The sequence below is a fragment of the Eubalaena glacialis genome, chromosome 3, assembly GCF_028564815.1.
Source record: "Eubalaena glacialis isolate mEubGla1 chromosome 3, mEubGla1.1.hap2.+ XY, whole genome shotgun sequence".
NCBI lineage: Eukaryota > Metazoa > Chordata > Mammalia > Artiodactyla > Balaenidae > Eubalaena > Eubalaena glacialis.
Window position 1 is genome coordinate 50575286 of NC_083718.1, and position 17056 is coordinate 50592341.

A 17056-nucleotide genomic window follows, 5' to 3' on the forward strand; every position below is an offset into this window, starting at 1 on the left:
CTTAGCCGGTCAGAACCTCAGCTTCCCTGTCGGTGAAATAAGGACATGTCTTGCTTTAGCTCACAGCTTGTCATCAGGATCTAATGTAATAACGTATGTGGAGCCTTTGTGAACTCCAGCCCACCCCAGGTAAAGATATTACTTTAATAACCACTACCCGCCCTTAGTATAAATTCATGTTGTTAGGTGGGACTTCTGGGTCATGATCATTTTCCTCCCTGACCATTATGGCACTTGCTGGATTAAACAAGCAATCTGGCAGGTCATCCTTGGGTTATGCTTCCTCAGCCCAGCCTGGCAGGCCTGGGAGGATAAATACCTCCTAGCATCCAGGGAAGGATGTTCACACCTAAGTCAAGCAGATATTTGGAAAGACTTCCCAGTCCGGCTGTTCACGAGAAGCAGCTAACCAGAGGAAACAGGGTCAGGATCCAAACGGCCATTGGCACCAGCCCCTTCACCTCCTGGGTACCGATCAGCTGTGCACACTTGAGGATGTGCCTCCAGTGGAAGCCGTGTGAGAGGCTGCGTTTGCTAGCACAGCTGTTTGCTATTCAGCACTCCCTGTAGGGAAGCAGCACCCAGGAAGGGAGAAGCCAGAGCGTATTCTCTGGGCTGAGGCCCCTTGCAAGGCTGGTTGGCAGTGGACCCTAAGGAAGGTGACAGGATCAGACTCTCCACTAATTGTAACCATTCTAATCAGCCCAGCTGGCTCTCTTGATGTTCAAAGGGCCACTCCTCTTTCATGTGTTTGTGTTTACGGGGTCCTGGTTTTTAAAGGTAATAATGGCCTTACCTCCCAGGACATGCCTGTGTGTTCAGGCATTAATGAATGCTTCCAACCCCTCCCTAAGACAGACACGCCCCCTTCCCAGCCTCTCACTGGGCCACCTAGAAGGCAGAGATGAAGATGCTCCCTCAAAATGAGCTTCATTTTACTGGTGTACAGGGTACCTCCCGGGTGCCAGAGCAGTTATCAAAAATACATTATGTGACTGCTGTATTTAAAATAGATAACCAACAAGGACCTACTGTATAGCACAGGGAACTCTGCTCAATACTCTGTAATAACCTAAATGGGAAAAGAATTTGAAAAAGAATAGACACATGTATATGTATAACTGAATCACTTTGCTGGACACCTGACACCTGAAACGAAAAACACAACGTTGTGAATCAACTATACTCCAATATAAAATAAAAATGAAAAAAAGAAAAAACTACATTGTGTGACAGCTGAGATAATCCATGGCAAGTGCTTAGAACAGTGCACAGCACATAGTAGTGTTCAATTAATATTAACCATTATCACTACCTTCCTCACAATACCTCTGTAAAGAAGGTATTATTATTATCCCAACTTTAAGCAGGAGGAAATTGGAGCTCAGAGAAGGTGAATCTCTTGCCCAGGGACCTTCAGCTTGTGAATGACGTTCTCAGGATTTGAATCCAGGATTCCTCTGAGCTGGGCGTCCTCCCACAGTGGAGCTGTTAACCTTAAACTCTTTCCCAAAATGCTGAAAGGGATTAAGCAGTGCTCTCCGAGCACTTACTCTGGACATCAACCCCTGAGGATTTGCAACTGTGATCTCAGGAACCGGAGCTGTTGTGCCTGCCCGTAATGGGACATCAGTCCTCAGGGGAGCCCTAGTGGAGGGGCTGGGGGAGAAGGGGCAACTGGCAGGACCCTTCAAACTCAATGAACAGTGAACTAGAGGCACTTGGTCCTGATCCCCGCAGACATTTCCTTCTGTCTTCCCAGTCCTGCCCTCCCCACCCCATTCCACCCCAGTTCTCCTGAGACAGGGCGGGGCAGTCTTCAAAACGTTGCCTGGCCAAATCCTCTGACATGGAGCAGTTTCTAGTTGCTTCTTGCTCTTTCCCAAGCCCCCACTGTCTCACTAGTGGTCAACTGACATTCCTCCTCCACAACACCCCCTGAAGCCAGATGCTCCATCCTAAGCCACGAGGTGAATAATAGAGCTCTTCCTGAGGTCAGCTGAGGAGTCGAGGGGCAGTCTTCAGACTGATGGAGTGCACTCAGGAGACCTGACTTCTAGTTTTAGCTGTTCCATTTGCTAACTTGGGTAATAGTACTAACAAGCATTAATACAGGGTTGACAGAACAGCTTCTCGGACTTTGTTTTATTTGATTCTCATAAGATCACGTGAGTAATCAGGACAGATTCTCTTATTTTCATTTTACAGAAGAGAACCTGAGGTTTGGTTAAGCACTTGGTACAAGATTGTACTTCTAATATGTGAAAACCAAGATTTCTTAATTGAAATTTCAATGCTATTTCCACACTGTCACCTCCCTCCCTCCCTCTCTTTCTCTCTCTCTGCTCCCCCTTCACACGCACACAAAATGAACCTCCATTTTTTTTCATGTGTAAAGTGAGGGCGTTTGTAATAAATGATCTCTGAGGACCTTCTGGCTCTCAATTTTCTGATGAATCCTTATTAATCTGAAGAACTCAGAGTTCTGATACGTGTATCAGGGTTATGATCTTTCAGATCTATTCCCACTCTTCTGTCTGTATTCTGTAACATTTCCATTTCTATAGTTCACAGGATACACTTTCTTTTCTTTAATTTTTATTTTATATTGGAGTATAGTTATTAACAATGTTGTGTTAGTTTCAGGTGTACAGCAAAGTGATTCAGTTATACATACACATGTATCTATTCTTTTCCAAATTCTTTTCCAATTTAGGTTGTTACAGAATATGGAGCAGAGTTCCCTGTGTTATACACTAGGTCCTTGTTGGTTATCTATTTTAAATATAGCAATGTATACACTTTCTTCAGGGAGGGGACCTAGATGAAATCAATAATAAGGGAACTACCAGTTTATTCCTTAGATTTTGAGACCAAATAAAGAAACAGCCCCACCAGTGTGCACACACTCCAGCAACCCCATTCCTTGGGCATTAAACCTCCGAGCACAGCACAGCCGCTCTCTCCATAGAGAAGCGTGGTTTGTGACATCTTCTAGAATCATCCACAAGACATTTAGATCTTTGGAGAATGACAGTAATAGTGCAAGTGGATAGAGAGTATTGATGGCTCAAGGTATCTAAGTGATTAAGAATTTTAAAATGGAGCAGGAAATGATTGTTGCCAAGAGGGAGATGCTTCAGCTGAATCCTTGGTCCATTACTCTTGCAGGGATAATTATAATAGCCCATAAACTGATGGCAGCTCTCAATTATAGATGCTTTTCAAACATATGGTATTTTTTTGCCGCAGAGAGGAGGTGGTTAAGTTTATTGGTAGTAAGAAAACCTAGATCCAGGTCCTTATTTTTTTAGTAAATTACTTAACCTCTTTATGTCTCAGGGTTTTATTTATAAAATCTATATTGCAATAATAACACTAAATAATATATCAAAAAGTGATGTGAGGATTTAAAAGTTAAAAAAATTAATTTGTGTTTTTCCCCTTATTTCCTTCCCTCCATTAGCGCATTCTCTCTCTCACTGTGGAAATCTTTTTTCCCGCATTCTTTTCATTTTTGAAAACTGAGGTAAAGTTTATACAGAGTGACAAGTAAGTGTACAATTCAATGAATTTTGATAAATTTACTAAAATTTTGATAAATTTTGGATACCTGTGTAACCAACTCCCCAATCAAGATACAGACCATTTCCATCTCCTCAGAAAGTTTCCTCATGCCCCCTTCCAGGCAATCCTTATCCCCCATGCACAGCTATCGTTCTGATTTCTGTCATCAGAGATTAGTTTTGCATTCTTGAACTTCACATAAATGGAATTACATTGTATATATTGCTTTGTGTTTGGCTTTCTTTGCTCAACATAATATTATTGAGATTTCTCTGTGTTCTTGCGAGTAGCACAGTTTATCCCTTTTTACCGCTGAGTAGTATTCCATTGTACGAATCTACCGTAATTTGTTTATACGATCTGTTAATGAACATTTGGGCTGTTTCTGGTTTGGGGCTATTGTGAACACACCTGCTATAAACATTCTTGTAGAAGTATTTTTGTGGACATATGTTTTTGCTTCTCTTTGGTAAGCACTTAGGAATAGAATTACTGAGTCACGTGATAAGTATCTGTTTAACTTTGTAAAGAAATATCAAATCGTTTTCCAAAGTGGTTGCCATTTTACAATCCCACCAGCAATGTACGAAGGTTTCAGTTTTGCCATATCACCACCAATATTTGGCATTGTCAGTCTTTTTTTAATTGTAGGTCTTCAAATTGGTATAAAGTGATGTAAAATGGAACCAATGGGGGAAACTCAGTGAAGAGTACGTGGGACCTTTCTGTACTTTCTTTGCAACTTCCTATGAATCTATAATTATTTTCAAAATAAAAAAGGTTTAAAAATATGTATTCAATATGTATTCAAGTTTTCACACATTTTCCTTTAATTGGTTTATCTTTTTATTATTGAGTTGTAGGAGTTCTTTCTATATTCTAGATAGAAGTCCTTAGTTACATATATTGCAAATATTTTCTCCAGTTGGTCACTTACCTGTTCATTTTCTTAAAAGTATCCTTTGATGAGCAGAAGTTTTAAATTCTCTTGAAGTTCAATTTATCATTTTTTCTTTTATAGTTAGTACTTTTTCTGTCCTAAGAAATCTTCGCCTATTGCAAAATCACAAGTTTATTATCTTATGTTTTCTTCTTGAAGCTTTATGGTTTTAAGCTTGTATATTTAGATAAATATGCCAAGTTCCATGTCAAATTAACTTTTCAGGAATATTTGGATAGGAGTTGAAGTTCTTTTTTCTTTTTTTCCTATTCATTTCTCTGTAGTTTCAGCACCAATTTCTGTTGTTGAAAAGATGTTCCTTTTCCCATTCCTTTGCTTTTGTTGAGAATTAGTACACCATATATGTGTGGGTGTCTGGGAAACCTTTTAATCAGATTGAACCTTTTGGATCCATCTTTTACCTTCTACCTTTTTTTCCCTCTCTATTGTTGTTTGTCTTTGTGGGTTATTTTATGTGATTTCTTCAACCTAATCTTCCAACTTTTCTTAGAATTTTAAATTTTGGCTGTAATATTTTTGATTGGCAAGAGTCTTTCCTTGTTCTCATATTTGCTACCTAGCCTCCTTCATTTCTTTGTTCAAATGTCACTGTCTCCTTGAGGTAGTCCCTGATCATCATGGTTACATTTATATAATCCCTTTCTGCTAGCTCTCCCTAACTCCCTCCCCTGCTATTTTTTTTCTTCCATAGCATCTATCATAATCTGGCATACTATATTTTACTTATTTTTTTTGTTTGTTGTCTGTCTCTCTCACTGAAATGAAAGCTCCATGAGGGCAGGAATGTTTAAATGTTTTCTATATTAGTACTATTTCTGTGTTTCTAGCACCTAGAATAGTGCCATGCACAAGCAGGCACAGTAAATATCTAATGAATGAATGAATAATTGTTTCTTTGTTATAGAATTTTCTTCTCATTTCATGAAAGCAAGATCTTATATCTCTCTGAGGATATTATAATATCTTTAATTTTTTTCTATTTTCTGCATTTCCAGTTTCTCTGAGTTCCTCCCCTCCCCCCATTTGTTTATTTTGATTTTCCACCTTTATATTGGATGCTTTCTCAAATGACTGGTGATCCTTGACTGCTCATCCATAAGCTGGGCCTTGTTGAGTCATAGATGGAGCCTGTTGACTAGTGGATTTTAGGGACGTGCAAGGGTGGTTCCATCAATATCAATCCATGTTTCTCTTGAGCCCTTCATTTCCCTAAAGAGGAGTCCTCAATCTTCTGCCTGAGGAACATGAACTAGTCTGCGTGTGTTCTGGGAGATTCATGAGAAAGGGAGCTGTGGCTCTCACTCTTCAGCATGGAGACTTTCACTTAATCCCCTTGTGTTCCAGAAAGCACTTTCCTTCTGCCCTTCACTTTGTCTCATTTCTCAGAGTCTAGAACCTTTTAGGAGCATTTGCTCCAAAGAATAATATTCCCATTTCCTGCCAAGGTCAGGGAGGGGCAGCAAACCTGCTACACGGAGGAGGCCAGGGGGTGTGTAGGTCTAACAGCCCATTATGCCAATTTTTACCCATTCTCTGTCCAGCTCCATGCTTTCTAAGGTAATGGTACCTCAAATCCTGAGTCATTCTTAGGTTCAATGGTGCAAATTAGCTCCAGGCATTTGAGTTTTGGCTTTCTCCACTCTGCCACGTCAATTACCACTTATACGTTTATTTTGCACCTTCCAAAAACGTGTAGGCATCTTTCGTCTCCCCTCCCATTTTCTTTGTCCTTGACATTTTTACCTTTTTATTCCTTTAATGTCATTTTAGTGGGGTTTCAAGAGAGGGGCAATAAATGCATGTATTCAGTCAGCCCTATGTAACAGAAGTCTGGTGTAAGGATTAAGAGAAAAGTGGAGGGGATAGTGACTTATAAAGTTAATAGCTGTCATATTTAATCTGGTCCCCCTAGCTTGATTCCTAATCTAGTCCGTTAGGCCTACATTTGATCATGGTGCTACTCTAGTAACACAATAGTGCATGTGCTGGTTAAAAACCAACAAACTGAAGTTCTCTGTGCTGATTTAGGAAGCCATGAAAGTCTGTCGCCAGGGAATAAAGTTGGTATTAGAGGATATCACATAAATTCAGCAAGTAATTTCTGACCGGGCTTTAGTTCTTCCCAGAAACGAGTTTCATAGAGTTCAGACACTCTTGCCGTGAAGGTCTCTGCCTCCTACTCTCCTTGTAAACCTCTTCATCTCCTGAGAACATCCTGTGCACAAAGAATAGGCCAGCCCCTTATACTCAGAGGTTATTTATCCAACAAACATTGATGAGCATCTATAATGTGCCAGGCACTAGCTAGGCTAGGGATTAGAAGATACACCTGGTCCTGACCTGACTTCTGAGAGCCTACGATCTAGTCGAAGAACCATATGTAGAGAATAATGCAGTGAAATAAATGACAGTGCTTAGCGATAACTGCAAAAAGAGGTATGCACAAATTAACATGGGAGTGCAGAGAAAGGCTTGATCCATTCCACCCTGGGACACAGGGAAGGCATCCAGAGGAACAGATGCGTTGTCTCTTCTGGGAAGTCACATTTTTCCCTAAGCTTCAGGAAGGCATCATATAGATGGGAGAAATGTTCATCCCAAGGAGACAAAGCCAAGTTGTAACTGGAGATGACCTGAGCAGAAACATCTTTAAGCTCAGTTGCAACAAAAGCAGCCATAGATCAGGAAAGGAGCCCTTTACACTCAACCACCTCACCACAGGGGGAGGTGGAGGTGATGGCCGGTTGCTGGCTCATTCATATTTCACACTCACCAGTGAAGGGCTGTCTCCTTCCCACCTGCATCCACAGCCAGAGATGTCGGTTTTCCAGGACCTGGAGATGGATTAAGCAGAGAGGTGTAAAGTAGGATGAGACCATGTGGTTTCTACCAGACATTTCTACTGGGGGCATCTGAGTGGATGGTGCTGCCGTTAACAGAGACAGGATCTAATAAGGAGGAGGAAACCTGCTGCGTTGGGAGTTGTCATTTTGGTTGTGGTTGTTGGTGACTTTTCACAGAAGCCCAGCAAAATTAGAATAATGGAGTAGTTGAGTGACTTGGATGAGAAGGCATCCATAAAGTGCCTGGGAGGTTATATTTGGTAACCATTATTAATTAGCATGATGAGGAGTTGGGAGACATGTGATAACCTAATCCCAAACTGTGCTCTAGTTCCTCAGTTCTCTCCACTTAAGACAATAACATGTGACCTATTCCTGACCCACTGACCAGAGCAGACAGGAAGTGGGCCCAGAGCCGCCTCCCTAGGGCACACGGGAGCCTCCCAAACACCAGTGCTCAGCTGTCCGTGGGCATCTGAGTTGGGGCCAGAAAGACTGGGTGGGGTGTTCTTTTGCTCTCCTCAGCTGCCCACTGAGGTACCTGTTCAAGAAGGCGCAAACAGACTCTTGGGTGAAATAAATTCAGTTGAATGTGGCTTTCATGAAAAGCACAGAGTGTGCTGAAATGTAACAGGATTTACATTAAATGTTGGTGGGGCCCTAAGGCCTAGAGCTGCTGCCCGTGGTGTGAAAGTTGGAGAAGAAGAGAGTGTCTTGAACATCTAGGGCTCAGAGAATCTCAAAATGGGCTTGTGCTTGTTCAGTGAGGAATAAAGACAAACACCTTTCCCTGGAAGAGGCTGTGTAGAAGGCCAAGGAAGGTCTCCTTTGATATTTGTCTAACTAGATTGCCCAGGTGACAGCTGGTGGGGTGGGGATAGGTGGGCCGGGGACATGTAACCTGTATCCTTCCAGCAAACCTCTAGGGGAGGCCCTGGGCCGTGTACACCCCTGGAGATGGCAGTGTATGATGGCCAACCACAGTCTGCATGACACACTCATGCAATACATTTCTTTGGGTGTGGCCAGGAGGGCCAATGGAGAAACCTTTGATCAGCTTTTCTGCTGGAGGGACCCTTTCCAGTGTCCTCTTCAGTCAGTGAGGAAATGGCATCACGCATATACCTCAGAGCCTCTGGGCTCGTGTTTCTCCATCCAGATTCCTTACTGGGAACAGTTAGACTGTACTGGTGGGTCCCTGAGATAGCTGTGGAGAATAAATTCATAGCTGGAAATGAGAGAATTAATGGCAGCATTACTAAGTCAGGAGAGGGAAGCACCAGGTGCAGGTTATCTGAGGAGAAAGCCAAGGGGGGCACCATGTTTCAGGCTTACCCAGAAATGGTTTGGGTCGTGGGGAAATCAAGTCGCTTATAAGAGTATTAGTTTCCTATCACTGCTGTAATAAATTACTGCAAATTTATTGGCTTAAATCAATATACTGTAAACGTATTACCTTACAGTTCTGGAGGCCAGAAGTCTAAAATGGGTCAGGTGGGCTGCTTTCCATTCTAGAGCTTGTGCAGGAATCTGTTTCCTTGCCCATTCCATCTTCTAGAGACCATCGCATTCCTTGGCTCGTGGCCTCGCAGGACTCCGACCTCTGCTTTCCTTGTCTCGTCTCTCTTTCTGACTTTGACCCTCTTGCCTCCTTCTTACAAGGACCCGTATGTTACATTGGGTCTACCTGAATAATCCAGGAGAATCTCCCCATCTCAAGATCCTTAACTTAATCACATCTGCAAAGTCCTTTTTGCCATATAAGGTGATATATGCACAGGTTCTGGGAATTAGGATGTAAGCATCTTTGGGGGGCTGTTATTCTGCCTCCACAGTAAGGTGACCTTCTCAACCCACCTCCAGTTTGAGTTTTCGCTTGTCTTCGAGTCTATCTAGAAATGTTCAGTAACACCTCTGAATGCTGGGGTATCCAGGACTTACTTTTACCAACTCCAAGTATCCCCTGGAGGGTTCTCTGGGTGATGGCCTCCTCCTCGGTTTCGTTCCTTCCCCCAAAAGGAATTTGGACAGCTGGGTGGAGTCCTTCTCTCTGGGGTTTCCACAGTGGGAGGCAGGTACATCCTGGCTCTGTGCCAGAACCGGCAGCATTGGCTGGTGACACTGATACCACAGCCCGGCCCAGCCATAGGCCGAGTGGCAACTTCCCTTGATCACTATCCCCAAGTCTGCCACTACCTTGTGGTTCCCAACAGGCCGATGGCTGTCACTGCTGCCAACAAAACGAGGAAAAATGTGCAGAGGCTTTCAAGGTCCAGAAACCAGTGGGGAGAGTGAGGGTGCCCAGACCTGGGTGAGGCTGGGAATTTTCCATGGTGAGTTTGCATCCCCAGAGGAAACGGTTACATCCAAGCAAGCCGTGGAATTTCCTTCTGGTCCAGAATAATTTAAAAGTGCTTCTGGGGTGGTCCTTGTGGGCTTAGCTAGCATGCTGTTGCTCAGACTCAAAGGCAGTCTCTTTGACACTTTAGAATCTCTTTTCCCCACTCCTGTGCAGGGCTGGACGGTGACAGTGTCTGCTTGCATCTCACTTCTACCCATGTGCTCATACAGATCCCAAACTTCATTCTAAGTCTTGTCTCCACTGTAGTTGCCCTCAGTTTCCTCTCCCTTTGGTCTGGTCTACATGACTGAGTGCTTTAATTTATTCAGCATTTTGTGCTTTTAAAACTGAGTATTCTCAGTGATTAATACCACATCCTCCCTCATAATTTAACTCTGCAGTGTATTCTGCATTATCACGTCCCCAAAAGACAGTCAGATAAGATAAAGTCGTCTGGGAAAAAAAAAAAAAAATCCCATGTTGGTGAGATCAGGAAACAGAGAAAGGAGTAGGCTTAACTTTATGAATCTGGGTCCTGCATACAAATTCTAGAAAAGGCCCACTAGCCCTTTGTTTGCACTAACATTAACAGTTCTCTAACAGAAAGCTGGACCTGGGAAGCACGTGTGATGCTTGGGCAGAGCTCATATCCGAGGACACAGGTTCAGTTTGGAGGGTTACAAGGGGATGCAGAGAAGGGCGTGCTGCTGGCAAGAGGGTTGCCTGGGAGAGTGGGGGGCAGATTGTGTTCCCTGGGGAAGGGGCCCTGAATTACCAGCAGTGTGTGTCTCTCTCTCTGAAGGACTCAGGCCTGAGGCTGCAGCAGGAGGGCTCCACAGAGAGAGCGCAGAGCCTTCCAGAAAGGAAGGCAGTTCAAAAAGGAAGCCTGGTGGGGCTTCCCTGGTGGTGCAGGGGTTAAGAATCCACCTGACAATGCAGGAGACACAGGTTCGAGCCCTGGTCCGGGAAGATCCCACATGCCACGGAGCAACTAAGCCCGTGCGCCACAACTACTGAGCCTGCGCTCTAGAGCCCGTGGGCCACAACTACTGAACCCACGTGCCACAACTACTGAGCCCGCACACCTAGAGCCCGTGCTCCGCAACAAGAGAGGCCACCGCAATGAGAAGCCCGCGCACTGCAACGAAGACCCAACGCAGCCAAAGATAAATAAATAAAATAAAATAAATTTATTAAAAAAAAAAAAAGGAGGCCTGGTGGCTTTTCATTAGAAGAGAAAAGGTATTTCCCTTCCAGGCTCCCGGATTCCCTTGGCCCGCCCCAGGGCCAGCCTGCCTCTGTTCCCCTCTGCCACTCAGCCCCTCGGTATCTCCTCTCCTTTCACCTGGTCTATCCAGCAGGGTCCCCTGCCAGCTCCTCACCCTCCAGCCGCCTTCTCTTCCTTTCAAGCTTCCCCGTCAGCCCTCCTTCTCCTCAAGTCCCCAGCTGCGAGCTGGAAAACAGGCCTCCGCAGCCCCCAGCAGCCCCCTCCCCTGGTTTCGCTGCACATTTTATGACAGCAGCTGTGACCGCTGGCGGCCCTCTCTCCCGAGCCAGTGCCCAGGGCGCCGCTGCCCCCTCTCCACCTCCACAGTTCCACCTGCCTCTGTCCTTCTGCTGGAAGTGCTGCGAGGGGTTCAGGGTCTTAGGCTGTGGCTCTGCCTGAACATCAAGCCTGGACCTTGAATAAACCTGGGGAAGTGAGGCAGCGGGGAGGGAGGGAAGAAAGGGGGGGTGGCGCTGAGCATAGGAAGGAAGCAGAGAAGGTTCTTTCCACATTTCTGAGAGGTTGAGTGAAGATCTGACTGAGATGTTAGGGTCGTGTAGCCGGGAATTGGGAGCTCTGAGCCCTGAAGGAGGTGAAAACCTTTCTCTGCATGTTTTATACTAGCCTCTGAGAGGACCTTAGAGGGGGAGGAACTGCCAATAGGAATGGAATTCACCTCTCTGTTCCTGTTTGAATTAACCCTTAAAGATGCAATTTGGCAAAAAAAAAAAAAACCCACAAAACCCATGTGTTTTTAAGTTAATAAGAAATGCTCCTTTATTTAGGCGTTCCTTTTTGTGACCCCACTCCACACTTTTAGGGCTGGTGCCAGGTTGACCCAGACTTCTGGAAGCTCTCACCGAGCAGGAGCCTCTGAAACCCTCTCCTCCACCAGGCGCAGCTTTGGGAGCTGGAGGTAACTGGCCATTCAGCATGTGGCCCCGCTGCCACCAACAGTGCTCTCAGGGGGCACCACTAGCTAAGGCCCTTGGAAAGGACATGCAGGTTTCCAGGAGGGAGTATGGGTGGGGAAGGTGACGGGCATTGCGTTGAGGTCACCCAAGCCACAGCATCCGTCCTACCCTCCTTTCCTCGGGTCTGCACCTGGCTGCGTTTGTAACACAGCCCCGCAGCCTGGGGCTAAGGGACTCTGTCCACGTGATGCCCCAGGGTGGCTCTACCCCCCCAGACTCCTCCTCAGACCCTGAGGCATCAGAGGCTGCTCAATTTTATTTAGCAAACATAAGAGTATACTATGTGCAGTGTTCAAAATGCTTTACTCTCAATAACTAAAATAATGCTGCAATAATCCTAGGCAATAGATACTGTTTTTATCTCCATTTTACAGATGTGGTGACTGAGGCATAGAGCTGTTAGGTAGCTGGCCTGAGCCCACGCAGCTGGGGAGTGGCGGGGCTGGGGAGTCGTGGAGCTGGGATTTGAACCTGGGCACTCTGGCTCCAGCTGCATGCTCTTAATCACCTGTCGTGCTACATCTCATGACGGCTCCCTTTGTATCCCTGCTGGATGCCCAGCCTCCCTGCTTTGGGGGGGAAGAGGAGTGGTGATAGAGAGAGTAGAGCCCAGCATGGAAGGTCAATGAACCTGGGTGTAGTCTGGGTTGTGCCACTATCTGGCCAAGTGACCCTATGCAGCTCTCTCAAGCTCTCTGAGCCCCAGTTCCATATCTTGCAGAGGAAGGAGTGGATTAGATGCCTTCCAAACCACTCTAAGATTGGCTGTTTGCAAAGCCCCCATAAAGTGCTCAGTTATGCTTGGGCCAAGCCATCCCTGCCTCCTCCTGGACCTCGTCGTGGGGATTACCAGAGGAATATGGAAGCAGGCAGGAAAGCGAACACGCTCGGCAAAAAGGCAGTGGGTGGGCAGCCTCCTTGGGAAGGGCGGACAACTTAATGTGGCTCTGACTGTGTCCCTCCTTGAGAGCGACAGAAAGAGCTTGGATGATGTTCTTCACAGGACGTCCTCTTATCATTATGATCCATAATGAGTCCCACACTTATGAGCATGGCTATAATCCCCATGGCGGAGTCTGTAGGAAACTGCCAGAGGCTATTCCTGACCAGCTAAAGGCTAACTCAAGTGGCCTCCTCCCGTGTAAACGACAACAGATAGAGTCCAGCTACTCCTTCATGACTTGGAGACATATACAATTTAATTGGATTTAAATGGACAATTTTACCTAGTTAAGAGTCAGGATCAGAGAGCGCGTAATTGAAGTGTGCTAGTTCCTCAGTGTTAAGATGCATGCTTTTCTTTTCTTTTCTTTTTTTTTTAATAAGCAGATATTCATTTTTAATTTTTATTTATTTATTTATTTATTTTTGGCTGTGTTGGGTCTTCGTTTCTGTGCGAGGGCTTTCTCGAGTTGCGGCAAGCGGGGGCCACTCTTCATCGCGGTGCGCGGGCCTCTCACTATCGTGGCCTCTCTTGTTGCGGAGCACAGGCTCCAGACGCGCAGGCTCAGTAATTGTGGCTCACGGGCCTAGTTGCTCCGTGGCATGTGGGATCTTCCCAGACCAGGGCTCGAACCCGTGTCCCCTGCATCGGCAGGCAGATTCTCAACCACTGCGCCACCAGGGAAGCCCAACAGTGTTTATTTTTAATGTAGTGTTTCTCCCCCAACACACATACACAGACAGACACACAAACATTATTCAAATTGATGGTGCATGTTAGAATTAAAGAAATATAATAGCATTATTAGTCTATGTTGGTGGTGGAGAGAGAAATCACTTTAGGAAGAAGAGGGACTTTATTTGAATAATCATGAACCCCTGTGGGCAGGAGTGGGCCTCAGGGAGACAAGAAACCCAATTCTGGAATGCTGTGGGGAATCCTTGAAGTATTTTTATCTCTCCTCTTTGCCTTTTTCTGTGTAACTGATTCATTGTTCATTCTTTCTGCTGACTTGCTACCTCTGCATCTCAAGAGTCACAGCACAAAAAGGCCAACTACGGCCTCACAGAAGGACCAAATCTCTCTGTCTCCGTGTTTTGCTCTCTCGCCTCTAATCCTAACATCAGGGAAAAGATTCCTGTTGGCTCTGCTAGCCCACCTGGAAGGAATGGAGTGGAGTTGGAGAATAGGGTCACATTTTACAAGATGGCAGCCAGCTTCCTGTCCCTGGGGGTCCTTGGGTCAGTATAAATTGGGCAGACCTTCCATAAGATCTCCCTTGCAGGAGACAGACTTTTCCTACTGCAGAAGATCATTCCAGCAGCACTAAGTGTTGGGACTGGGACGGCCAGTAGGCAGGCACCTGGGGACAAATCACCTAGACCAGATCTGGGAGGATTGCTAGCTCTGAAAGCAAACTGAGGATTGCTCAGGTCAGCAGTGGCCATGCTGGCTCACTGTGGGTCTGCCTAGGGCTTTGCACTGATCCCCTTCTTTCTGAGAAAGGACCAGAGGACAGAGGGCCACTGCCCAAGAATATCGGGGGAGTGGCAGGGAGGCAGAGATGGTGAATCAGAGAAGAGGACCTCCTAGAAAGGCTCATTAACCTTTAGATTAGCACCACAGAGGCTCTTTCTGAAACGCTCTCTAAGGGTCCAGATTTTGCTGATCTCAGCCTCAGATTATGTCCAAAGAAAGCACAGCCCCTCCAGTTTCTGGAGGGGAGATGGGGTAGGGCGGCTGGGTGGGGAGGAAGCCAGGAAGCCACGGTCCTGGCCTGTGGTGTCTGGCCACTCCCCTTTTTCAGGGACCTGCCAACTCAGTCTGAGTGGCAGAGCTGTGTGGTCTTCAGTTCCAGGACCAGGTGATGAACCCCTCACATGACACCTTCCTCTCTCCTCTCTGGCCCTGAGCACTGGCTGCTGCAACCTCCCTGCCTGTCCTGGGAGCTGCAGGGGCAGCTGACATCTGATGAGCCACTGACCTAGCGATTTGGCAAGAAAGCTGCTTGCTGTGTTGGAGAGGATGTCACGTGAGAAAGGGGAGTGCGTGGTGCCAGCTCCTCTGAAACCCAGGGGAGCCAGGGAGCAGCCAGGAGCAGGGAGGAGCAGAGAGGGAAAGCCGCGGCCTCCTGGGGTGAAAGGAGAAAACCAGCAGCCAAAAGGACTATTTTTATTTCCAACTCTTCAAGCACTGCTCCCAAGAGATCTGCCCGCGTGACTCACGAATGTCCCTGTGCACCGAGAAATCACCTGGTTTTTGTGTACAGAGAGCTCTGTGCTGCCGAGTAAACATCCCCTCTCTTCTTCAGCCACTTCACCCTACCACCCACTTCATGCTAAACGATTCTGGGAAATATTAGTCTCTGTGCCTTGTGCACATTTTCAAATTGGGAAGCATAGACAGTAAGAGGCACTGATATACATGAACTGTCACCTAACAAGGGGGATTGCATGGAAATATGGTTTATTAGGTTTGCTGGCTTGGTAATTCTTGTGCCAACACATCTTCATAATTTGCGTGTGAACTGAAATTATCTCACCAATTTCTGTCTCTGTTTTCCTATTATGGAAAGAAAAGAACTATGAACACTGCTGGGAAATGGTAAGGGTAACAGCCATCCAAACCCTATTATCCCTGTGCAGTGTGACTGTAGACGAATAATATTCTTCTCATCTTGGTCCTTCCCGGGTCCTTTCCCTCCTACATGGCTATCCCAGCCCTTCCCTAACCCCGGGAACCAAACTTTCAGATAACCTGGTAATTCTTCCTCTAATGTGTATCTTTTTTTTTTTAAATAGTCACTCTTTAATATAAATGATGTTCACACAAATTCTCAAAGAAATGACACTTGCTCAGTATTATAGCAAATGCAGGAGAGTTTACATATCAATTTATTGTCCTCCAGTGAATAGAAACCCTTTCTTTCCCTTAACTGTAATACAGGTGATTTAGTCTCTTTAAAGGTTAAATTACACATCCATGGTATGATCCAATCTTTTTTTTTTTTTTAATTTTTATTTTATATTGGAATATAGTTGATTAACAATGTTGTATCAGTTTCAGGTGTACAGCAAAGTGATTCAGTTATACATATACATGTATCTCTTCTTTTTTCAAATTCTTTTCTCATTTAGGTTATTACAGAATATTGAGCAGAGTTCCCTTGTTGGTTACCTATTTTAAATATAGTAGTGTGTATATGTCAATCCCAAACTCCCAATCTATCCCTCCCCCCCATCCTTCCCCCCTGGTAACCATAAGTTCATTCTCTAAGTCTGTGAGTCCGTTTCTATTTTGTAAATAAGTTCATTTGTATCTTGAGCCCATCCTCCCCTTTCCATCTATCTCCCTCATCCACTCTCACCTCATCCGTTGCAATATTGGTCCTCTAAGCAAAGGAAACCATAAACAAGATGAAAAGACAACCCTCAGAATGCAAGAAAATATTTGCAAATGAAGCAACTGACAAAAGATTAATCTCCAAAATTTATGAGCAGCTCATGCAGCTCAATATCAAAAAAACAAACAACCCAATCCAAAAATGGGCAGAAGACCTACATAGACATTTCTCCAAAGAAGATACACAGATTGCTAACAAACACATGAAAGAATCCTCAACATCACTAATCATTACAGAAATGCAAATTAAAACTACAATGAGGTATCACCTCACACCAGTCAGAATGGCCATCATCAAAAAATCTACAAACAATAAATGCTGGAGAGGGTGTGGGGAAAAGGGAACACTCTTGCACTGTTGGTGGGAATGTAAATTGATACAGCCACTATGGAGCACAGTATGGAGGTTCCTTAAAAAACTAAAAATAGAACTACCATACGACCCAGCAATCCCACTACTGGGCATATACCCTGAGAAAACCATAATTCAAAAAGAGTCATGTACCACAATGTTCGTTGCAGCTCTATTTACAATAGCCAGGGCATGGAAGCAACCTAAGTGTCCATCGACAGATGAATGGATAAAGAAGATGTGGCACATATATATAATGGAATATTACTCAGCCATAAAAAGAAACGAAATTGAGTTATTTGTAGTGAGGTGGATGGACCTAGAGTCTGTCCTACAGAGTGAAGTAAGTCAGAAAGAGAAAAACAAATACTGTATGCTAACACATATATATGGAATCTTAAAAAAA

General features: G+C 45.0%; 1 protein-coding gene and 1 long non-coding RNA gene across 3 annotated transcripts in view; one reads left to right on the plus strand and one right to left on the minus strand.

Moving 5' to 3' along the window:
* Positions 1-17056, plus strand: part of NMNAT2 (nicotinamide nucleotide adenylyltransferase 2) — a 213045-nt gene that overhangs the window by 118354 nt on the left and 77635 nt on the right. The window lies entirely within an intron of this gene.
* Positions 1-17056, minus strand: part of LOC133089197 (uncharacterized) — a 36884-nt gene that overhangs the window by 952 nt on the left and 18876 nt on the right. Inside the window, exon 2 of the long non-coding RNA XR_009700584.1 lies at positions 7302-7362. This is a non-coding gene — a long non-coding RNA (uncharacterized LOC133089197). The remainder of the gene's footprint in view (positions 1-7301; positions 7363-17056) is intronic.